Raw genomic sequence first — 25,552 nt, 5'->3', positions numbered from 1 at the left:
TGTTGCCGGACACGGAAAAAAAAAAAAAAAAAAAAAAAAAAGAAGGAACATGCTGTCTAGCTACAACGAGCGCAGTTGGCTGACAGCCTCTGTAAGTGCCTTGAGGATCCACCCATCCTCCCAGATAACCAGGCTCCAGTCTGCTGGGGAAGAGATGGCCCAAGTCCAGCCGTTTGGCCTGTGCTGCAAGCAGTCTTTGTTCTGTCCCTCTGTAGCTTCTTCCCACCCAGTTCCCAAACCCCGTCTCATGATGATGTCACACTACCCGTTTTTCCTTTCAGGCATCCCATTCCTAGAGTCTTGGGGATTTGGGAGTGGTGGGCTGCCAGTGAAAGAAGAGTGGGCTCCTCAGGCCTGGTAACTGGCTTGGGGAGAATGGGCCACCTTCACTGGGTGCCTCGGAGTCAATTCTGGAGCTTTTGCTGGGACTCTGGGAAGGAGATATGTTTTCCACTGGGTTTGCAAAGCTGGTAGGAAGTGAGGCTGGAGCTGCAGGAGCCAGCTGAATTATGTGCCAGGCACTGTCCTGGGCTCTGGTGATACCATCACCAGGGAGGAGACTCCAAAAATAAAGCCCAGGGATGGCGGAGTTGGGAGATGGGAACATACAGGTTCCTGGGAGAACCATTGAGTGCCTGATTCCAGCTATGCCTGAAGTTTTGCCTCCACTGGACTTTTTGATGGTGTGGGCTGATAAATTCCTTTTCTGCCTCAGTCCACTTGACCTAGGATTCTGCATCACCGACCTCAGGAAGCACAGAACACTTGGAGTCCTACCTGTAGATCTTCATCTCCACCTCCCCGTCCTCTCTCCACAGCTCCATGCTCAGAGCTTTGGCCCCAATGTCCCTGCAGGGGAGGCTGGAACTGGCCACATATCTGGAGGCTGCCAACAGAGGGACCAAGGGACTGACAGGTCAAGCCTGATTCCCATGGGAGAAGCCAGGGAAACCCCAAGTTCATTTCCCATGAAGAGAGCCCTTCCCAGAGTAACTACTGTGTCCTTTCAATAGTCCCTGGCAGGAAACTGGAAAGCTGGAAATCTGGGTTCCAGTTCTAGATTTATCACTAACTTGCTGTGTGACTCTGGGGAGGTCACTAAACCTCCCTGAGCCTCGTTTCCCTGAGCGACCTCACTGCTACAGTTTCTTGGCTACTCAGCAAGTGTCAGGCACTGAGCTAAATGATTTTGCTGCTGACTCTCATTTGCTCTTTGCCTTGGTGTTGAATGTCCTCCCAAAACTTAGTCTCACTGTGATGGTGTAAAGAGGTTGGGAAATACTATTATGATAATTCAAAGGTGGGGCGTAGAACAGGTGATTAGATTGTAGGACCACGCAGTAGTGAATGGATTAAAAATGGTGGTCAGGTGTGTGGTTCTGAGGGCTTCAAAAGGAGAGTGCAGGAGGAGCTCTCTCTGCTCTGCCATTTTTGCTATGTGATACCCTACCATCGCTGAAGTCACCGCAAAAGAAAGCCTTCACCAGATGTGTGTCCTGGACTTTGGACTTCCAGCCTCTGAAACTGTAAGCAATAAATTTCATTTTCTTACAAATTACCCAGTTCTGTGTATTTTGTTACAAGCAACAGAAAAGGATTAATACACTCTTACAACAGCCCTGTGTGGTAGGCCATATTGTTCCCATTTTACAGATGAGGAAACAGGCTTTGAGAAGGCTGGCGACTTGCCCACAGTGACACAAGGAGTCAGTGGTGAGCAGAGACTAGGATCAGATCTAAAGAGTGATAAAGTCTGTGCCCAGGAAGAAAGGTGACATTTCCCTATGGAAAAACTGAAGCCACAGAGATTAGAAATTGCCCAAAGCACACAGTAAATCCATCATGACACTTGCCTCTCAGGAACAGGGTGGTCTGAGACAGATCAAAGAAATGGGGACCAAGAGTCAGAACAGAGAAGATGACCAGTCTGAGGGTTGATGTCAGAAGACTCCCTCCTTCTCTAAATTTGTTAGAAACTGGAGACAAGGTCTGCTTTGCCTTTGAGGCCCCAGAAACCTGTACAGGCTCCAGCTCTCAAGAGGAACTGGGAAATGTTGGATAGATAATTGAATCTAGTCCATAAAGATGAGCCACAGGGCTCTGTCCTTGGTGCTGCCTGGCTCAATAAAATTTTTATTTTTTTCTATTTATTTTTATTTATTTATTTATTTATTTATTTTTTAAAAGATGACCGGTAAGGGGATCTCAACCCTTGACTTGGTGTTGTCAGCACCACACTCAGCCAGTGAGCAAACTGGCCATCCCTATATGGGATCCGAACCCGTGGCCTTGGTGTTATCAGCACCACACTCTACCGAGTGAGCCACGGGCCGGCCTCAATAAAATTTTTAAAATCCTTGTCTTGACTGATGACAGAGATTTGTCAGGGAGAATGAAGGTCACAGCTACAAGAGTAGCACCTCTGAGCCTGCTTGGGTCCCCATCCCTGACCCCAGGAAGGGCAGACCACCAACATGGCCTGAGTGTTCATTGTGGGTTATGATGCTGCCCTTTTCACAGACAGACACTGAGGCCCAAAGATAGGCAATTTTGTCCACAACTCTCACAGGTGAGGTTTGGGTGTGAAAGGAGCCTTAGTGAACCCCTCACCTCCCATGAAAGGCAGTCCCCTGCCTTGGCTTCTGCTCTGACCATCCCCAGCACCTGCTGGGGCCTGAGCTCACCTGGCAGAGACAAGACACCCAACTGGACCCCCAGGGATTAATGACAGGGCTCCGAGTTCTGAACCCTTAGGGACAGAGAGGCCTAAGATCATCTGACCCAGAGCTCCCCACCCCCTCGCCCCCAAGAAGGAGGCTCCCTGAAGCCTCATTGACAGGGCTTGTCTGACCCCTGCTTGCATACTTCCCATGACAGGGAGCTCACTCCTCTCTTAGGCCACTGCATGCCACCTTGAGAGAGCTCACTGGGAGATGTGCTTTGTTACACCGAGCCTTGGGATCTGCCCCTATTCACTGCTTCCCTCCTCCCGTCCCGCCTGCCTCTGGGGCCACAAAGTTTTGCTGTCCCAGGACACCCTGCAGAAAGTGTCCCATGACCATTTATCTGGTCTTCATTTGCCCCAGGAAATTTCAGTGCTCATGTCCAAACCCAGAGAAACCTCGTGGTGGAGCCCATAAACCAGGAATGAGACCAAGGGGTTATGACTGTTTTCATACCTGAAGCCAAACCCTTTACTACCCCCTGTCCTGTCTTATTCTCTGACTGGGGCCTGTGAGGGGAGCATGGTCTTTTCTTGACATTTCGAGAGGAGGAAACTGAGGCCCCCAAAAGCTTAGTCACTTGCCAGGGCCGCCAATCAGCCAGTGGTCTTCCAATGAGTGGGACTGCCTTCCACCAAACCCCAAATCCTCACCCTCAAATAACAGCTATGAGGGACTGGGACCCTATTTGTGGCCAACCCAGTGTGAGAGGAACAGGGCTCTGTGGTGTCTGAGGGGTGGCCTGGGGGGAGGAGCTCAAAGCCAGGGACAACTGCCTGGTTCAGAGCACAATGTGGGAGGTGAGCAGGTGACAGGTGGCTCCTGCTGTGAAGTGTGCTGTTGCACTGGGTGTGTGTGAAGAACATAGACCTCATCTCCTGCAGGTGGTCACTCAAATGACACCTCCACGAGGCCTGCCCCCACCACTCTAGCACATGCACACAAGCGATTCCTACTCCTCTCTCCACCGTATTTTCTTCTTAGCATTTGTCATCTTTTAACAACTATTCTATTTATTTGTTTGCTTATTGTCTCTCTCTAGGGCAGGGGTTTTATGTTTTATTCACTGCTGCATCTCCAGTGCCTAGGACAGTGCCTGGCCTATAGTAGGTGCTGCATAAATATTTGTTGAATGAATAAATGAATGAATTTCCAGGGGTGGCTCAAGAATGTCTACACAGAGAGGATGTAGGGGCAGAAATACTACTGGGGGCACAGGGGACTTGGCTCGAGGCTGTTTGTATAGTAAGCTGCAGTGTGTACTTACAGCTTCTGTCTGGCTATGAACAGTCCCAGCTGAGAGTGGGGAGCAGGACATGGCCGGGTGGGCGGCCTGCCTGCATCCCCCTCCCGCCCTGTCTGGGGTCTTCCTGCTACTCTCACCTGCCTGATCCGTATCTCCTCCCACTGCCCACGCTTGCCACACTCTCCTAGAGTCTCCCAACTTCTAGCCTGCACATGATCCCTCTGTCTGCACTGGGGCCTCCAATTCAACCTTCCCCAGCCTAGCATATCCCCGGCCTCTCTCCCTTCCCTGGCCAGCTGGACCTGCACCCCAGCACCCAGGGCTCCTGCGAGCAAGCCAGTCAGTACCCCATTCACAGCACTCGCAGCCCCTCCGTCCTGCACTGTGGAGCTGAGTGTGGTTGGAGGATGTGACTCAGCCAAGACCCTGAGGTCCCAGACCCTGTTGCTACCCCAGTTGGCTGGGTCCCCAACTTTTGTCTGTCCCTCGGTGGACTCCCTCCCCTCTCCTGAGCCTTGGCCCCATCTTTCTTGTCAGCCCTGCACCCTCAACCCCAATAGCCTTGAACTTTCCCTTTACAGCAAAGAGAGCCCTTTTAGAGAGGCCGCTTTTAACTTCCTGCCACCTAAATAAACCCCGTGTCTGCTGTCTTCTCTCTTCGACCCCCGGCAGCCCTCCAGAGCCCCAGGCCACCTCCTCCTGCCCTCTGCTCAGCTTCAAGCCTCCGCACTGCACCTGCCAGCTCCTTCTCCTCAGCCTAGACCTCTCCACTCCTCGGTCTCTCACATCTTAGCAAAACTTCTTTCTTGACCTCATGTGCCTCTCCAGCTGTGCCTCTTCCTGCTCACAATCAAGCTTCTGGAAGCGTCCTCCACATACTGTGCCTCCACCTCCACCCTGCACCCACTTCTCACACCCTTACAGTCAAGCCCTGCTCAGGGTACAGCAGTGGGCACCTGTCTTCTAGGTGAGGCTGGAGAGACAGGACCGGGGAGCGAGTGACCATCTGAGCTCCATCACAAGGAAATCGCTGAAGCGATCCTGAAATAACAGGTCTTGAGGAGAAAACAGGCCACTGTGAGGTGACCTCAGGCCTGGCATCCCTGGCTGTGGCTGGTGCAGGGCTGAGGGAGGGGAGCTGCCTCTGTGGATTCCAGGAAAGGGCCCGGACTCTGCCCAGAAGGTGTGCGGGGCTCAGGGTGGCCAGTGGCACCTCCAGAACATCTGTTTATGGAGGGTTGGGGGATTATGTGTGTGGGGGGGACTGGTTGGGATGATACCTTTGCATAGCTCATGACATCAGTTTAAGAAAACATCAATGGTCTGTATCACAGAATAAAAGGAGCTGTTGACCACGGAGCAGGTGAGGGTGGGGGGCGCACAGTTCCCCAGGGTCCCCACTGGCACCACCTTTGAGGACACAAAATGTAAGGATTCACTCCTGGAACAGGTCTCTCCTCAGAGCTCCCCAGAATTCTTCAAGCCCCAGCCCATGGAATTAGATCCAAATGCCCATTCCTGGCATACACACTTCTCTGTTACCCATCACTTTTCCCTCTGCAAAGCTTGGCACCTGACAGACCTGGTTTTTGTCCTGGCTCTGCAGCTTACGAACAGTGTCTTTACCTGTCAGAGCCTCAGAGTCCTTAATTATAAAATATTATAAACAATCACAGCATTATTGGGGGCTCAAATGAAATAATGGATCTAGATCACCTAGCCCAGTATCTGGCACACAGTAGGTACTCACTCAGTGGGGCTTCTATCATTGCTCATAATTTTATCACAGACCGGCTAACCTCATGAGGAATGACTTCTCTTGCAACCTTTACTCACTCACCCCCCACCTTCTCATGCACTTACACACACACTCATTCATTCATTCATTCATTCATTTGATGTGCATTTGCAGGGAGTCTTATAATGTGCAGGGACCTCTCTGGGCTCTGAACTCTGTCTTTTGAGGATCCCTGGCTGGTGGGAAAGACAGATGAAGATGGGGACCTAAGGGACCCCATGGGAAGACAAAGGAGGCCCCTACCCCTGCCTGGGGTATCAAGAAAGGTTCCTGGGAGAAAGTGATTCTTTGGTGGAGTGTGGATGAGGAAGAGGAGGGTGCTCCAGGCAGGGAGAACTTCTGGAGATGGAAGGGCAGAGTATCGGCAAGGTTCACAGGTGCTGAGGGAGATGAGGCTGAGAAGTCATCAGTGCCAGGTCCCAACAGGCCTCAAAATGCCAGGCTACACATTTGGCTTCTGCATTATGGGTCTCAGCAGAGGAGAGCCCTTGATGGTTTCTAAAGCAGGGAGAGGCATGATCAAATTTGAGATTTAGAAGGTCCCTTAGGCTGTTGGGTGGAGGACAAATTGGTTGTGGTTAGAGTTCAGGTCAGAGAAAATAGGGCCAGAAGTGGGGCCCTGACTGTGGGACAGGGAGGCTCCAGAAACCAGCTGGTGGTATGGCCAAATCAGGGACCTTGGACACCAGGCTCAGAGCAGTACCCCAACCCTCCTCTACACACCCCTCCTCAAACCCTGACAGCTACAGTGCTAGAAAGACAAATGTGTGTGTGTGGGGGGGGGGATCATAGATGCCGTACTCCAGCCCTCAGGTCACAGATGGAAAGCTGAGGCCCAGAGCAAGCAAGAGGATGCTACAGCCCTACAGTGAGCTGGTTGGGGAGTCTCCTGTCCCTGTGTCCCACCCCAAGCCTGCTGCTCCAGCCTGGCTCTCCTCTCCTGGGGAAGGATGGGGCTGAGGCTTTACATGCTGGGGACTCAGAGGAGTCCAGAAGGATGACTTCTCCAGCTGCCAGGTCCATGTGAGCCTTCCCCACCTCCTCTCCTTCTTCACACCCATTTTGCAGTGGAGGAAACTGAGGCTAAGAGAGGAGAGGCATTCGGCTCCTGGGAGAAGCACAGCCATCTGGGCACTGAGATGGGTGTCAGGCATGGGAGACAGAATGCCTGGCTTAGTCTGGGCCCTGCCACTGGGCATTGGATTCGTGGTTTCTGAGGACACTTGGCTGGCGAGGGATGGAGGTCCAATGGCACCAGTGTCTGGCCCCCACCCAGCCCTTGTGCCCAGCATTGTTTCCAGTGGTCACTTTCCTTCCATCCTAGCCTATGTCTCTGCCAAGCATGGCTGAGGAGGACAAAACAGGTAGGAACCACGTGCCATCTGGTCCAGGACACTGTGGGTCTGGGCTGGTCCCTTCCTGAGTGGAGGAGCCTGGGCCCCACCCTGCCCAAGGAAGCCAGATGTCCCCAGAACAGCTCAGCTGGGCCGTGACCCTGTCCTCAGCCCCACCAGCTCTCCCAGGGTGGGGTGGGTGGGGAAGCCTGGCTCCAGTCATTGGAACTTGCAGACTTGACCAAGCCCTGAGTGTCTGGTCTTGTGCTTGACTTGGACCCTACCTGGGGGTGGGGATGGTTGGGGGAGTGTATGGGACAACATGGGAGATATGATTACTAACTGTTTAAAATGATCAAAGCCAGGGGCCTGCTATCCTCCAATCTCACCTGGAGAGGCCAGTGGGGCAGGGCCTGATCATTGCCGTTTCTCTGGTGGGAAAACTGAAGTCCCACTTCCGGTCAATCACCAAGCCCTTTTGTGTTCCATTCTTATACCTGTCAGACTTCTCGCACCCTGTGGCCCTTCCCCAACCTAGACCTGATTCACTTTCAGTTCCTGGAACCAGTTGTTCTCTCCTTTGCTCCTTGGTCAGGCTGTTTCCTGTCCCCTTCCCACATCCGCAGCTGGCAGACTCCCCCGGAAAACTCAACAACGCAGGGGACCCAAGTCCTGCCCCATAGGAGCTCAGTACAGAGAAGGACATGTACCTGAAGACCAATAATCCGAGGCAGATATGAACGCCCCAGAGCCCTGCAGGAGCCCAGGCAGAGAGGGGTGGTTCTGCAGTCAGGGAAGGCTCAGTGAGGAGGTGGTGGTGAAATGGTCAAGTGTATGTGGAGGCAAAGGACATTTCAGGCAGAGTGAACAGCAAGGGCAGAGGCTGGGGGAAGCCTGTGGAAGGATGGTGAACAGAGCTGGAGCTGCCAAATGTGGTTGGAAAAGAAGCCTTAACTGATGATAATGATGAGACAGTTACTGAACCCTTACTGTGTGCCAGATATGCATTACCCCATGTAATCCTCATAAGGACCCAAGGAGGTAGAACTGGTTATTATCTCCACCTCAGGTAGGGAAACCAAGTTGGCACAGGTAGGAAGAATGACTACTGGGCTATGAACCAGGCAATCTGACTCCAGAATCCACATTCTTAGCACCTACAACACACGGGGGCTGGGGTAGGAAGGATTTCAGGTGGCAGGGGAAATCCAGCCCCTCTACTGCTTTGATCCAACCTGCCTGGGGCTCAGCCTGCCAGCCTGCCCTGGGCTCACCCTCCCTCCAGTCACAGGGCTCCATAAATGCTGCTTCCTCCAGGAAGTCTTCAGCGACCAACTAGAAAAATTCCCTCTACTTCTCTCAGGCCCCACATGGGAAATCTAAGGTGAGGGATCTCCTTTCAAGCAGGCTCCCAACCCTGGCTGCCCATCAGATTCCTGGACTCCTTCAGGGGAGGAATGTTTGCCTGTCCAGCATTTCTTCCTACTGAGAGTCTCCTGTCCCATTCGGTGGTGATCTTCTTCATTCAAGGTGGTCACCTGGCCCAGAGCTGACCAATCAGAGCATCCAGCCAGACCCCTCCCCAAATGACTGGTTGCTCACCTCAGGAATTTTGGTCAAACCTGCATGGAAGATTCTCTTTTCCTCCTGGATTTAATTGTGAAGATCATGGAAGCCATGCTTCTGGAAAGAAATTGAACGAGAATGTGGAAACCCAGCAGAGAGTCCGGAGAAAGGATACAAAAAGAGCAGATGCTCATGGCATTGCTGTGATTGCTGGATCTACCCGCATCAGATCTAGGTCTACCTTGGACTTTTTATTTACTTGAACTGATACACCTCTTCTTGCCCAAGCTAGTTCCATCTGTCACTTACAATCAAAACAGCCCTGACCACCATGACACCAAAAGCAACAACGTCGTGGATAAATTGGGTTTTATTAAAAGGACACCCTCAACAGAATGAAAGGGCAACCCACAGAATGGGAGAAAATATTCGTAAGTCATATGTCTGGTAAGGGATTACTATCCAGAATATATACAGAACTTCTACAATTCAACAATAAAAAAAGAAACAATCCAACTTTAAAACTGGGAAAGGACTTGAATAGACATTTCCCCCCAAAATAAATATAAATGGCCAACACACACATGAAAAGACGCTCAACATCACTAATTGTTAGGGAAATGCAAATTTTAAAAAATCACGTGGAACACTCTGTGATAAAAAACAAAAACAAAAGTGCAACAACCAAGAAAGGTTAATACTATAACTCACATATAGTAAGTGGAGAAACTGAGATTCAGAGTGTTGTATAAAGTGCTCAAGGCCATAGATGCAGAGGGAGGGTTAAAATCCAGGGCCATCTGTCCCTGAAACGAATGACTTTCTCACACCATGGGGTACTCGTTCTACAAAAGATACCAGGCCTTAGAGCAGAAACACATATAATCAACAGTAAAATATGAATGACAACATATAAAAGGAGTAATTAGGGAAATGAAAATCAAACCCACAATATGATACCAATTTACACCCACTAGGATGGCTATAATGAAAAGGACAGACAATAACAAACGTTGATGAGGATGTGGAGAAATTGGAACTCTCATATACTGCTGGTAAGAATGTAAAATTGTGCACCTATTTCACAAGACAGTTAGGCAGTTCCTCAAAAAGTTAAACATAGAATTACCATGTGACCCGGTAGTTCCATTCCTAGGTATATAAGCAAGAAAACTGAAGCACACATTGCACAAAAACTTGTACACAAATATTCCTAGCAGCATTATTCATAATAGCCAAAAAGTGAAAACAAGCCAAATGTCCATCAATTCATCCATTAAACAAAACGTGGTATATCCATACAATGGAGTATTATTCAGCCATAAAAATGAAATTCTGATACATGCTACAACATGGATGAACCTGGAAGACATTATGCTAAGTGATAAGCCGGACACAAAAAGGCACATATCGTATGATTCCATTTACATGAAGTGTCCAGAATAGGTAAACTCACAAATGTAAAAGGGAGATTAGTAGGGGGAAGGGGAGAAAGAGGAGTGAAGAAGTAACTGCTAATGGGTGTAGGGTATTTTTGTGTGTGATAATGAAAATGTTCTGAAATTAGGTAGCGACAATATTTGCACAGTCTTGTGAATATACTAAAAACTACTGAATTGTGCACTTCAAAGGTTGAATTTTAAGGTATGTGAATTACATCTTAATTCTTTAAAAACCAGGAGTAGGAATATAGAAGGTTGATTGTATTACATAGAAGGTTGAGGCTAACATTGATCCTCAGGTAGGAGAGCAAGGAAATTGGGACTATGAGTTTCCTGGCAGCTGGAGTGAAAAGGGAGAATCAGCCTTCAAGAGGCGGAAAGTTTCAAAGAAATCAACTCTTAGGGGCTTAGCTCTAGGGCAAGGTTCCCACACACCTGCGTTGGCCCACCACATCATAGTGAATAGTCAGAAATATAGGTTTCCTATGTCTCCCATCTGCGATTCTGATGCAAGGAGTGTCAAGAACTGTGAACGGCCTGTGATTTTCCCACGCTTGTGAGCTAACAAGGTAGCCTGTTGCAGTTTCACAGATGCTGGAGGAAGACGTAAGACTCCTGGCTAGAGAGAAAGAACTTTGTTCCTCACAGCAATAGGAGTGGCCAGAATATCAGCATTTGTGCTGGTCCCCCAGTTCCCATAGGACAATGCAAAGAGGGCCAGATAATACCTGCATATGTAATGGGTTGCCTTACAAGAAAGGAACCTGGAACTTAGGCAACCTGCATCTTTTATAACGGGCAATAAGCCTGTCTGACATTTGCCCCAGAGGAAGACATCATCTTTGGTATACCAGACAGTCAGCAAACATGTTTTTTGCTCTTGAGGAAGCAAAAAAACATCTATAAAAATCCTTGAAAAGATTGTCTGGAACAAAGGTGGACTGTCTCTACTCACGAAGTAAGCAGAAATCTAAGAGACACATGGAGAATTGTCTTCCAGTATGTAGATGTGCTTGTCAAGGCTGGTGTTTGCTTGCTTGTTTCTTACTGTGGTCAAATACACATAACAAAATTTACCATTTTAACCCTTTTTGAGTGTACAATTCAGTAGCATTAAGTACATGCACATTGCTGTGCAAACATCACACTATCCATCTCTGTAAGTTTTTTATCATCCACTGAAACCCTATACCCATTAACCAACAGCTCCCCATTCCCTCTCCTCCCAGCTCTTCCAAGACGTCTGCTCACTGTCCCCATGAATTTGACTACTCTGGCTACCTCGTGTCAGGGGAAGCATACAGTGTTTGTCCTTTTGCATCCGGCTTATTTCACTTGGCACATTTTCAAGGTTCATCCACGTTGAAGCACGTATCAGAATTTCCTTCCTTTTTAAGGCTGAATAGTAATCTATTGTATTTATGTGCCACATTTCATTTATCCATTCACCCATCAGTGCGCATTTGGGATGTTTCTACCTTTTGGCTACTATGAGTAATGCTGCTGTGAACATTGGTGTACAAATATTTGGTCGAGTCCCTGCTTTCAATTCTTTTGGCTGGAATTCTAGAAGTGGAATTTCTGGATCATATCATAATTCTATGTTTATTATCTTTCTTTTTTTTTTCTTTCTGTTTTTGAGAAACTGCCATACTGTTTCGCACAGAGGCTGTACCATTTACATTCCCACCGGTCTTGCAAAACGCTGCGCTTCTGCACATTCTCACCTACACTTGTTATTTTCTGGCATGGTGTTTTTTTTGTTCGTTTTGTGGTTTTGATTTGCTATTATTGTAAGATAAATCTATACTAAAGGGCCGGTATGGGCCTGGCACAAAACAAGTCCTCCATGAATCTCAACAAATCCAGGAGTCGGAAGGGGAGATTTCTAGCTTGGTCAGGAGACCTAGGCTGGGGACTTCTATTTTTTTGACTATTATCTGCTTTATTTCAGCAATTTTTCATGAGAGAGGCATCCCGTGCTAAATGTTAGTCTCTCTTTGCCTCTATTTCCCTTCCATAACGTGGAGGCATGTCCATAGAAGCATGGTGGGGACCAATGCGAGGGCATGAGAAATGAGACTGTGTACCGTAACATCAGTTATTGGTGCATCTGTAGGGTAGACCCTGACATCTTACAGGTCTCGTCTCTTGCCTCAACCGTCAGACTGGCTGCTGCCTAAGGGAATTCCTCTCCCCTCAGATTAAGGGCTCTCCAGGGTGAGGAGAAAAGTGAACTAAGACTTCCTAAAAATCTACAAGTAATGTTATATGCATGATCTTATTTTATCCACCCCATGAACTGTTCAGGTAGGTTCCATTATCCCAATTACTGATGGGGAAACTGGGATTCTAAGAGGTTAAATAACTTGCCTGAGATCACACAGCCAGCAAATGCTGATGCCTGTCATACCAGCTCTGATTTCAAAATCTGATTTCTTTCCCCTGTGCAGAGTCTATCCCCACTGTGGCTCCGCTTCCCAATAGAAGGTACAAGGCACTCGGAAACTGTGGGCTGATCTGAATGTCTGGTTCCCATTCCTCCGGCATGACAGAGACAATGTTATCCCTCACTCTGAGCTGAGATCTGCCTCCTGGTACCACAGAATAGCTCCCACTCCATCCCAGGCCATGAAAACAAGCACTGAACTGGAGTCAGAATGCCAGGCTCTGTGTCTACTGCAGACTTGATCCTCTTGGGTCTCAGTACCCAGCCCATGAGTCCCTAAGGGGAGGGCTGGACCTATGAGCTCCTGGGTCCCTGGCATCTAGCATAGACTGTGCACAGAGGCCACTGACCCTGCCAAGGCCATCTCCATAGACCAATAACTGCATCTTGCACAGGCCCTGCCCTCCCACGGAGCTGTCAATGACAGGTTCTCCCTGGGGCAGGGGTAAAAGGAAAACACCTCCACATGCCTGGGCCAGGGCATTGGCCCTAACTAGACAAGCCAACAGTCACAGAGAAAGAGACAGAGTTTGGGCTGCCAGATCCCCACATCAGACTGAAATAGAAACCCACTTCAGAGACAAATAGGGAAATAGCCCCAGGGCATGGGGTGTCATGCAGTGGGGCTCTGTGGACCGAACTTCCTGAAAATCTTGACTTGCCCTACATCCTCTGCTGGAAAAGGCATCTGTTGCCAGGGTCTGCTGACTCACCCCTCCTCTAGGGAACCAGAAAAGCCTGGGTTCAGAGCAATGGGTCTGGAGTCTGACATATTATAATTGGACAAGATGCTTTACCTTCTCTCAGCCTCAACTTGGTCATCTGCAGAATGGGGATAACAGCAATCCTCGCTGCATTCACTTGTATTAAAACACTTGGCACATCATAGGTGCTCAATAAATGACAGCCATTGTCATTACTGCTTAACCTTCTCTTTCAACTCAGTTCTGACTGTTTGAGATATTCACTTGCTCTTTTATTCATTTACTCATTCAGCCAACCAGCCAGCACAGGCCCACTAGGTAGACCACAGCAGTTAAGAATAAAGTCTTTGGAGTTAGGTAGGAGCTGAAACCCCAGCACTGCTGCTCGCTGTCTGGGTAACTCTGGGAAAACCATTCCCCCCTCACTGAGCCTTCATTGCCTTGCCTGTAAAATGGAACAATGATAACATCTCTGGAGGGCTGGGACGTTATAAAGAGTCAATGGGACAATGCTGTGATAGCAGCCAGCAGGGAGCCTGCCAGGGATGGGGGTGGGGGCGTGAGCCACATGCAGGAGCCAGGCAAGCTTCTGGCCCTGCAGACTCAGCTATTCTGGAAGCTCCAGGCAGCTGGGTCTCCAGGGACAGCCACAGGATGAGGCAAGGGCAGGAGAGAAGAGTCGGCAGGTTCAGAGACAATTGCTAGGTTTCCGGACCACGGCCCCTTCCCTTTCTGGTAAACTAACAAAACAGTGAGGAAATGCAAAAAAAGATTGTAAAAATCTTAGGAGAGAAAAGCCCCAGCCAAATAGTCTTGGACAGTATGGAGTTACCCCCACCCAGCCAGGCCTGGAGAGCATGCCCAGACACACACATTGCACACACACAAGCCACACGTTCTCATTCATGCACACACACCCAAGGGCCTGCACACACATACAGGTGCACCATCAGAGGCACAACACTTTATAGTTTGCGAAAAGCCTTCTCATTTTTTATCCCATTTGATATGGAGGGGCTGAGAGACTGTCCCTGAACTGGCTTAGGACCCATTGTAGAACTGGCAAGAGATGTGAACCCCAAATATCTTCTAACAGGCTATGGCTGAACGCACAGGTTGTGCTGCCTGTTTTCCCTGTGGTGAATGGAAATTGAAATCCAGAAAAGTTTTAATCCTGCTCCCCCAGATACACTTATTCACCCAGCATCTCTTCCCCTTACAAGTCACACCCAGACTCAGGGACTCACTTGCCCCACCAGTCACATGGGGTCAGCTCCAGGAGGTCTTGAGATTTAGCTGGGATGGCAGAAGTAAGAGGCTTCCCAAAGGTGTCTGCTGTGGACTGCCATTGGTCACTTAATCCTTCCTACCCATCCCAACTACCAGGGTTCCTGGGGGGCTCTGAAGACAGGGCCCAGCCTCTTCCCTGAGGGACCCTCACCAGCATATTACACTTAACAGTTTTCAAACAGGGGGAGATCATTGCTATCCCCATTTCACAGAGTAAGAGATTGAGGCCCAGAGGGGAAGGTGTCCTGCACCATTCGGAATTCAAACCCAGACCTATGTGGCTCAGAATCCTGCCTTCAATATCCCACTCCTCCACTGAGGTGCAGCCCAGTCCCATGTCTCCAGCTCCTCCCCTCCTGTCCTGTGTGCCTCACCCCTCCATGCTGAGCAGGCTGAAGGCTCTAGATGCAACTAGGTGGAGGACGGGAAGAGGACCCCCATGCTGCAGCCTACCATAAGCCACAGTGGCTACACTCAGGAAGCTTCTAGAGGAGATAGGGGCTTGGCACACCCAGGGCATCAACCCAGGAAACTCACCCAAGAGTTAACGAGCACCCACCTGCAGGTTCCTGAAGTGCTAGAGCAAGTTCTGACTCCTGGAGCAGCCCCTACCGCTAGTCAGTTCCTATGCCTCCAACTGTTGCGTGCAATGTCTCGCTGAAGTTGGGGAGGCAGCAGATGAGAAATCCAAGGAGGGGAAGTAACTTGCTGCAGCACAGAGCTGGTAAGCGGCAGGGCTGGGACTCTGAGAACCTTCGAGCTCAAGCCCCTAACAGCAAGGCTGACTCAGCCACTATCCATTAGCCACCTGCAAGCAAGTCTCTTCACCCTCTCAGTTTGCTCACCCAAAGAATGGTTATCATCAATTTAGCCCCAAGGCTGTTGGGAAGATCAATGAGTGTGATACCATTTAAGGACCAGGGTCTGGCATGGGGAAGGCACTCTCCAATGACCGTTTTTCTCCTCCTCCCCCACCCCCACCCCAGTCCTCTCCTTTCCTCTCTCAAGTCTGGAGACAGCCCTGTTTCTGCTCATTGCTGCCACAGAAACAATTGACCTGGTTTTCTCAGCAGTGCCTGGAAGGTCCATTAAGAGTCTGATACCTCAAGATTACGGGGTCTGTCATCTGTGGCTCTGACCCCATGGGTCCAGACACCCCCATCCTAGGAACTGAGAATGGCTCCTCAGACCGAGGGTGATTAGGGGGAAAAGGCTGAGCCCAGGTTACCATCCCCTCCCCAGCTCCAATGCATCCTTGAGCTTGAGCTTGATGAGAAGGAAGCCAGAGTGACTCTGCCTCAGGCCCATGATGGGCCTGGACCAGCCCCTACCCATCTGTAAGATTATTCCTCTCCCCCTCCTCCTCCACCTCCTCCTCCTCTTCCTCTTTTTTATAAGCACTTATTGGGCACCTACTCTGTTCAGGTAATGTTCAAGACACTTGAGTGCCCTAAACAAAGTCCTCCGCCCTTCCAACCGGGGAGACTAGTTTATTTTAGTTAGTGAGTAAATACATAGCAGGTCAGGTAGCGATGAGAGCTATAGAGAAACACAAACGAGGGTAAGGGGCAGACAGTCAGGGGGCTGCAATCTCAGATAGGCTGGCCAGACACCACCTGGATTTGCTGGATCCCCTTCTCCCAACACCACCTCCTGACTCTCTTTGGAGAAGCCTGCTCAGCCTGGAGGAGACCCTGCCCCAAGCCCTGAGCCCCCCCCCCCACTCAGTGCCAGGCCCTGCCTTGGTGGATCTCAGCAACAGGCCAGGGCTCCCTGGGCACAGGCTGCAGCTCAGGACTGCCAGGGCTTTGTCATGGAGCATCTTGAGCTTGCTTTCCACTCTTGGCCCTGGGCAAGCCCTCTGCAGGCTCAGAGAAGGAGCACATCCTCCAACCAAGCCCAATTTCCCATTGTAGAGAGGAGGGTGCTGGGCCCAGAGAGGGTGCTGGGTCACACAGCAAGGTGGAGGTATTCCTGCTCCCCTCCTGCCCTCTCCTCTGACATGCTCACAAAGGTAAATTATGGGCTGAGTCTCACAGCAGAGCGCTGGCCTGTGAGGGTGCTGGCATGTCCTCAATCAGCTCCTGGTGAAGGAGTGTGAGGTGCTCTGGCATTGGGCCCACCTGGTAGTCCCAGCCTGCCCCATCCTCTCAGTTCTGACTAGCCAGATTCTCGTACCCTAAGCCCCAGGAGGCCAAAAGTACTTTTCTCCCAGCCCAAGCTCAGGAGAGTTTTGGTCAACTCAACCTCAACTTGCTGTGCAACCTCTGGCAGGTCTCATCCCTCTCTGGGCCTCAGTTCCCTCATCTGTCAAATGGAGGAAATAAAAGCACCTAGATCTCAGGGATGTCATGAAGAGCAAGCAAGACACTGGCAAGGAGGCAGTTTGCAAACTTGCAGGCGCTCTCTAGGAAAAAGGGCTTGTTACATGCTCACATGAAAACCAGCCTTCTCATACTCATGGGGCCCTGAGGCAGCCTCCAGAGCAGGCCCTTGACCCTTGATGGAAAATAAGTTGAAATTCCATGGAATCCGTTCTTCAGAAAAGATAAAGCCACCTCTGCTCCCAACCAGAGGCAGTCAGCTGACAGGAAGGGCCGTTCCTCTGTCCTTGGGGTGAGAAGGTGATAAGGGAGAGATGGGAAGGGACCAGGCTGGGAGGCCTGGGAAAGCTTGCTCTGCGAGGAGAAGGCGTAGCCCTGAGGCAACTGTGAGGGCCACCCCTCCCCCACCCCAGGCTCCAGCTGGGAGAGATGGGAACCGTATTAGTCCATTCTTGTTGCTTATAACAAAATATTTGAAACTGGGTGATTTATAAAGAAAAATGAAATTTATTGCTTACAGTTTCTGAGTCTGCGAAGTCCAAAGTTCATCTGGTGGTGGCGACAGTGACCCAGGGCTCTCACATTGCAAGACAGTAGAAGCAGAGAGAGCAGAGAGAGACAGACTCTCCTCTTTCTAAAGCCCTCAGAACCACACCCCTGATCACCATTTTTAATCCATTCACTACTGCATGGTCCTACAATCCAATCACCTCTTCAAGGCTTTACCTTTCAATTACCTTAAGAGTATTTCCCACCCTCTTAACAGTCACAGTGGGAGCTAAGTTTCTAATACATAAAACTTGCGGGACACAATTCAAACTTCAGGGAGTTTTGGGGGGACATAATTCAATCCACTACAGGAACCCTAAATGGATGTTGGGTACAAACATGTCTGTCTGGGGGCTTGTCAGCCATGTGGGCCTGACCTGGAAGATGAACATGTATTCGCAGGGGTGCATGTGCTTGGAATCGCACCAACGTGTGTATGTGCACATGTGTGTCCACGTGAGTGGCTGTGGAGTGTATATATTTGTTCACACATGTGTTTGCTCGTGTGTGCATCTCGGCACGTGCTACACACTTATGCCCACCCCTGGGGAGCCCTGCAAGCTAGTCCACAAGCCTTGTTTTCCCAAGCTTGGCAATTCCAAGCTGGCTCAGATGCTGCAGGAGATTTGTGGGGTTCTTGGGCACTACAGGATCTCAATTTTCTCCAGGAACAAAAGCAGTTACATAAGAGGCGGTGGAAGCCTTAGAGGATTAACTCCTGCTCGAGATCTCCTGGCTCAGCCCTGGGTGTAGGCTCCTGGTGGGAAGAAGGGATGTCCAAGGTTGAAGCCCTGCATCTCAGGGCACTCAGACCCTCTGTTGCCTGTGGGCACTGACCCCTCCGCAGCCACCCTCCTGCCCTCAGTTGCCCCTGTACAATAAGTCAAGTGCTTTACAGTTTATACCTTATACATCCGTGTTGGATGATGCTCACCACAAATCAGCCAGGGTGAACTTAGAGCCCAGCCACTGGAGGCCCTGCCCCCAGCATGCAACTTCTAGCTTAGTCTCGGGGTCCCCCCATCCTGGCTCTGAGCTGGGTTCACAGTTCATTACTGGCCACTCCTTTAGGTGGGTCTCATCCCTTTCTGAACCTGTTTCCCCAGCTATAGAATGGAGAGAGAAGCATTGCTCCTTGCTGCTTCCAGGAGCCACAGAGACCTGGCAGAGGAGTAGGAGCATGTGCTGGTGGTGCAGTCCTGCACTCGTGCATGAGCAGCACACCCAAACCCCAACACAGCTCCGTGGAACTCACACAGGTCCACCACGTGCACATGCACTGCACCCAGGCGCTTGGGAGCACACCACACACAGCATGCACACATGCATCCACAGAGGTACGCACCCACATCTGGCCCAGCAAACGTGGGGTTCTAGCTTAGCGCCACAGCAAGTTGCACGTGAAGAACTTTCAGAACCAGAAAGAGACCAAAGGGAAAGAGTTGAGTCCTCTGATGTCCAGGCCCTTCCTCTGCTCCCACCCAGAGAGGCTAAGGGCCTTTCCCAAGGACACAGCCGGGTTGTCTGGCCTACCCTCTCCAGCCACCCCACACATCCTGGCCAAAATACTCAGAGAAAAAAGGCATAGGCCCCCTTAGGAGTGTGGGTCCTGGCATGCCCAGCTGACCACCAGTCCTGTTTGTCACCAGCTCAAACTGAGGTTTCAGGCTAATCAGTATGAATTTTGGAGATCAAAGGGCAGAATATGGGATAGTGGGAGTTCTAGAGGGGACAGGGCCATTCCTAGGCAGAGGTCCCACTACCCTCAAGCCCTCAGTTCACTAGGTTTTTGGTCTATTCCTTCAATATGTATTTATTGAGCTCTTCTGAGTGCTGGTGACTTAGCGGTGAACAAGAGAATCATGGTTCTTGTCTTCAGCTCAGCTCAGAGTCCAGCCTCCCTTGAGCTCCAGGAGGTACAAGACAGGCACCAGACCCTGCACCAGACCCTTGCTCTTCCACTCCCTTCTGGATCTCCTCACTGGATCTCAGCCACAGCCCAACCGAAGTCCTCAGAGATGGTATAGAACCAATGCACTGCTTCATTCAGCAGCAGTGTCTCCATGCAAGCACAGGAGTCAGTGTGGCCAGACAGGCAATAAACAAAAGTAAAAGATCCAAGGAGCCAGTGGACCTCCTCAGAAGAAGCTAGGAAACACTGGATTTTACTTATTGATTGCTTTAGAATTTACAACTCTGTCCAGAAAGGTGTGGAGGCAGCTCAGACAATAGCCACATATGCCACATGATCCTACTGGAGGCAGGACAGAATAAAAACAGCAGCTGAAACCTAGGCTAAGATGGTGACTGAGCTTCTCAGAAGCCTAAGTAAAAAGAAAAACATATTTATGGCTCTTTCTGTGATAAAAGAGAGCCAAATATTTGTCGTGGGGGAATGGATCCAATCACCAGGGTAATCCACTTTGGTGTTCTGTGAGCAAGGCTGAAGAATGACAGTCCAATTCAGCAAGCATTACTGAGCACCAACTGTGTTCAGACCCTGGGTTTTAGCCCCGCTGGCCAGTTTTCCAGACCCCCCAGCCTGTGCTGAGTTCAAACATGGCTGTGCATTACTGATGCTGCCCCTGCTAACTCCACTAAGGCACGTGGGAGAGTCTCTCAGATAGAACAAGGTTTGCCTTTTGGGATCTCTTCAGCCCTATTTCTTGTTCTCTCCCTTCTCCCTCTTGATGGCCCTTTCAAGTACCTAGTGACCACATAATTCCCTCATCCTGAGGGGTGCCTACAACCTAGGACCCAAACCTTTCTGTCCTCCAAGGCCACCCTTCCCTGAGAGCCATGAGCTACTCTGAGCACCTTGACTACCCTGATGAGGAGGGGTCTCTGGATTCACTGTCATCCATCCCAGGGAGCATGTGGCCATTTTACCAAGGACTTTCCTTCATCTCAAGCTGGATGTGGGGGGAGGGGACTTTTCCTGGGGCTTCTCAAATAATTTTGCCGAAGTGACCTCTTGTGTATCTTCACTGGGACTTTATAAGCTTGACAGAATCACACTGCCAAAGCTGGGGTCAGAATCCTTGAACTTTACTAAAATCAACTCAAAATGGATTAAAGACTTAAGTATAAGACCTGAAACTGTAACATTACTAAGGGAAAATATAGGTGAAACACTTCAGGAACTACGTCAGGGCACAGACTTTATGAACATGAGAACGAAAGCACAAAAAGCAAAAGAAAAAATAAACAAATGGGACTATATCAAACTAAAAAGCTTCTGCACAGCAAAGGAAACAATCAACAGAGTGGAACGACAACCTACAGAGTGGGAGAAAATTTTTGCTTACTATGCATCCAACAAGGGATTAATATCCATAATATACAAGGAACTCGAGCAATTACACAGTGAAAAAACAAATAACCCAATTAAAAAATGGGCAAAGGAACTGAATAGAAATTTTTCAAAGGAAGACATACAAATGGCTGACAGGTACATGAAAAAATGCTCAACATCACTAGTCATCAGGGAAATGCAAATTAAAACTATATTGAGATACCACCCTACCTCAGTTAGACTGGCTATAATCAAAAAGATGGTAACAAATGCTGGCGAGAGTGTGGAAAGAAGGGAACGCTCCTGCACTGCTGGTGGGACTGTAAATTAGTCCAACCACTATGAAAAACAGTATGGAGGTTTCTCAAACAACTACAGATAGATCTTCCATTCAAACCAGCAATCCCACTTCTGGGTATATGTCCAGAGGAATGGAAATCATCATGTCAAAGGGATACCTACACTCCCATGTTCATCGCAGGTCTGTTTACAATAGCCAAGACATGGAACCAACCTAAATGTCCATTGATGGATGATTGGATAAGGAGACTGTGGTATATACACACCATGGAATACTACTCTTCCATAAAAAAGAATAAAATTCTCCCATTTGCAACAACATGGATGAACCTGGAGAAATTTATGTTGAGTGAAATAAGCAAAGGACAGAGGGATAAATACTGCATGTGCTCACTCATAAGTGGGAGCTCAGAGAGAAAGTAGGAAGGAAAGAAAGACCACAGTGGTGTGTTAGACTTGCAGAGGGAGAGAACATACCTTGGGATACAAAGTGGAGCTGGGTGGAAGGGGGAGGGGAAGGGAGGTTGGGGATAATTGGGTGGGGGACTTGGGGTACAGATGCAATTTGTGGTAATGGGCTTGCTACCAGTATGGATCTGGCCTTCACATCTTGGGCACGAGGGGTGACAATCATCTTTGTATCTCATGAATATTCATAACCGATAATAATAATAATAATAATAAAAGAATCCTTGAACTTTTGAGCTGAAATCAGGGAATGTTACAGCTGGAGTGTAGAAAGCTGGAGTTTGAATTATAGACTCTTAGAATGTTTGAATAATTATAGATTCTTAGGGCCAGAACCATGTAATCATAAACAATGATAACCAGAATTATGGATTAAAGGAAATTGGGGCCAGAAGTGACACCGACATCACTCGGTTCCACCTCCCTGACAGCTGAGAACAGAGAGCTGGCCTCATCACTCAGAAAGTCAAGGCTAGCCAGGCCCCTGCCAAGCAGGGCTCCATCCTCCAGACCTTGTGAACCAGCACTCAGGGACTCTGGGGCAGAAGCACTCCTTGCCTGTGGATAGTGAGGACAATGGGGACAGTGGTCTGCCTCTGTCCCTGCCTGAGCCTCCCGCCAGCCCATCACAGCACCCTGCCACCACAGGGAATATATTTAGGTGCCCTCCTCAACTATGTTTCCACAGCTCCCGACACTGCCTTTTATGTCCCCTCATCCTCCAAGGCCTCTGGGCACTTTCTCTAAACTGACCGGATGAAGTCACCAGGAACAGGGGCTCTTACTCTGCCAATGCAAACGTTTTAGCCCCAGAAACAAAGCCTAGCCTGAGAGTCTCCTGCCCCTTCTACTTGCAGCTCAACTCTGACCTCAGCCTCCCTGCCAGCTCCCAGGGCCTGTCTTGGAGCAGGGAACAAACATTCCTGGCCCTGACCCTGACAGTTCCCAGGTACCCCCTCACCCAAGTGCACAGGCCAGCATTTTTGGTTCCTCGGCTGTTAGTCAGGACAGAGAGGCCTCCATTCGAGCCCCATGGGTGCCCCTGCGTTTCCCCCGCAACCTCTCTCCCACGCTCCATCCAGGCCTTGCCAGACACTTGCATCTTCCCTTCTCAGACTGCATCTTCACAGGAATCAGATAGTTACTGAGAACTCAACAGTGATGCGATCTGGGGACAGGAATGGATCCCTCAGACATACTCAAGTGGAGAGGGGGGTCTCAGATTCCCACCTGCCTGGCTCATAGAATCACTGGCTCTGTGAGAACTGAGGGCTCCTGGGGTGGGCAGGGACCCACTCATGTGGGGTCTCCATCATTATCATCTTAGTTTTGTCACCAGCTATTAAGGGTCTTTATGTGCTGGAGCCTGTGCCAAGCACTGAGTTATCCAGGAACTCACTTGGTCCTTACAATGCCCCTAGCAGGCAAATACTTATTAACATCTCCATTTTACAAAGGAAGAAATTGAGGCGCAGAGAGGTTTTGCTCAAAATCCTGCAGGTAAAGTGCCAGAGCTGGGATTTGAACCAAGCCTGGATGACAACCACCTCAACAGTCCCAGGTGGTGGTCTCTTTTGGGAACCCCTTCTCCATGATCCCCTGGGGTTCTGCAGCCCCTTCCTGCCCAGCCAGTGGGGAAGAGGTGACAACCTCATTGATGGTCAGGGCTCCTCCTCAGAAGCCCAGCTCCCCTGCCCCTGCACTGGAAGTGACCAAGACAAACCTCCACACAGCACACACCACACACCTAACCACACAGCTCTATTACATGGAGTCTAAGTCATTGCATGTCAGTTTGGGGGGCAGGCGGAAGATTCCTACCTTACAGGGTGCTGCAGGACTCCCACCACAGGATAAACCCGGCTCATCTGCAAGCCTTAAGTCAGCTCACTGGATGGTAATTCATCAGACCAGTATTTTCATATTAAAACAAATGCAGAAATATTACAGACAAGAATGTAAAATCCATAGGAATTTTGAAGGTTAAAAATGCAGACTTCAGAGGAGCTTCTCCTGTGTGTGTTGTGAGTGGGTGTGACGGTAAGCGTGGGACCTGTCGTACTTCCCGGATCCGGGTGAGCTTTCACTCTCCCAAGCCCTCAGGGGTGCTGGGTGGAAAAGTCAGAACCTGCCTGGGGTCATGGAAAACGTGGGGTCAGTGGGAACTGCTGCACAAATGCTCCTCATCTTCCATCACGTGGCTCATGTGCTGCACAAAGCACACATCTCACAACTCGCGCAACACACCACCGTGCCACGGCTCTAGACGCACAGCGAACACACACCGTGGAACTCCTGGGTCACCCCGGCAGTCCCTCAGGCTATCTGTAGGTGCCATCCACACTTCTTGCAGGCAGACACACATCGCAGTCAATCGGGCACACTCGGCACTCCACGCACACGCCACACTAAGTGCTCACAGGCATCACCCGCACACGGCCCACACACCCCGCTCGGACAGGCAGGGGCTCGACCCCAGGAGCCCCGCGCCCCGGCGCCCCCTGCCCCGTCGGTCCCCGCCCCGCGGGCTCTCTCACCTGCGCCGCCAGCTGGCTGAGGACGTCGCTCACTGGCTCGGGAGCGGGGAGGCGACCCCGCAAACCCCTCAGGCCCCAGCTGTCCCCGGCGCCCGGCGCAGCGAGAGCAAACCGGCGGGGAGGGGCTGCGGTCGGGCGGCCTCGCACCAGCCCCGCGAGGGAGTCCCGCCCCGCCGGGAGCAGGCTGGGCTGCCCGCCACTGGGGGACGAGGGGGAGGCGGTAGAGTCTGGAGGAGGCCGCAGGCTTCAGGGGATGGTTCTGGGCTGGGACCCAGGACTGTCAGACTCCAGTCCAGATCCCGTCACGACTCCTAGCCTTCCCAGGCCTCAGTTTCTCTCTGCGTATTGGGGGGTGTGTGTGGAGGGGGAGGATGTGAAATGGTGACTTCTCCTATCTTTTCAGCTCTGACATTCTACAGTTCTGGAACGGTGAGGGGAGTGGGAGAGGATATTAAGTATTACTTCTTGAACACCTACTGTGTGCCAAGCACTGTGCCAGATGTCTTAATGATTATCTCATTTAATCTTCATAGTAATTCCAGAGGTAGCATTACCCCCATTTTACAAGTGGGGAAACTGAAGCAAAGAGCGGTGAATTGACTTGGCCAAGGTTACACACCTAGTAATTGGCCGAGCTGAGATTTGGCAGTCTGACTGCAGAGCCCAAGCACCCCTGAAGTGTGCATGTGTGGCACTTATCACTCCATGCACTGTTCCCTGATCCTCATAACAATCCCAGGAGTGTGGTGTTGCCAATCCATTTTACAGATTAAGAAACTGAGATAGGGAGATTAACAAAAACAACAAGAACAACAAAGAAAAATCATAAAGGAAAAGACTGATAAACTCAGGTATAATTTTAAAAGTGCAGTTCCTCCAAAAACACTAAAGAAAGAAAAAAATGAAAAAGACAGACATAATTGCAACACATATAATAGAAGAGGATTATTGTTTGGCCTATAAAAAAAACTCTTACAAACCAGTTTTAAAAAGTCAAACAACCTAACAAAAAAATTAGCAGAAAATATGAACAGACATTTCACAAAAGAGAAAGGAAGTTGGCCAATACACATATGAACAGATGTGCAGCCTCACTATCAATCAGGAAAATTTAAATTAAAACCACAATGAAATATCATCTCACACATAACTGATTAGCAGAATTTAAAAAGTTTGACAACATCAATTTTGTTGAGGGATGTCTGTGTAGAGAGATGGGAATTTTTGTACACTGCTGATGAGACTAAAAATCAAACACTGAACCATTGCAGTCCAAGGTATATAACCAAGGCAAACTCTTACACATGCATAAAACTGCACATCACAGCATTGTATCTAATAGCAAGACATTGGGAGGAATCTAAATAGTCATCAACAGGAGACTAGAGAAATAAATTATTATTCAGATATTCTTGCTATCTGAACTCTCGCTCTCCCAATATTTGTTCTAATGACTTGCAAAAATTTTACTAGTAGAAAACCTGACATAACAAATCCACACGTGCTCACCACACGAGTCTGGTGAGA

The 25,552-nt window shown here is 49.7% G+C and overlaps 1 protein-coding gene across 1 annotated transcript in view; it reads right to left on the bottom strand.

Annotated features, from left to right (window-relative positions):
- Positions 1 to 15,193, bottom strand: part of P2RY6 (pyrimidinergic receptor P2Y, G-protein coupled, 6) — a 26,202-nt gene extending 11,009 nt beyond the window's left edge. Inside the window, exon 1 of the mRNA XM_008568554.1 lies at positions 15,112 to 15,193. The gene's annotated coding sequence lies outside the window, so the exon portion shown is untranslated. The remainder of the gene's footprint in view (positions 1 to 15,111) is intronic.
- Positions 15,194 to 25,552: the final 10,359 nt, after the last annotated feature.

This window comes from Galeopterus variegatus, unplaced genomic scaffold, assembly GCF_000696425.1.
Source record: "Galeopterus variegatus unplaced genomic scaffold, G_variegatus-3.0.2 Scaffold423, whole genome shotgun sequence".
Lineage (NCBI taxonomy): Eukaryota > Metazoa > Chordata > Mammalia > Dermoptera > Cynocephalidae > Galeopterus > Galeopterus variegatus.
The sequence above is the reverse complement of the archived record's forward strand: the minus strand, read 5'-3'. Positions and strand labels throughout refer to the sequence as shown.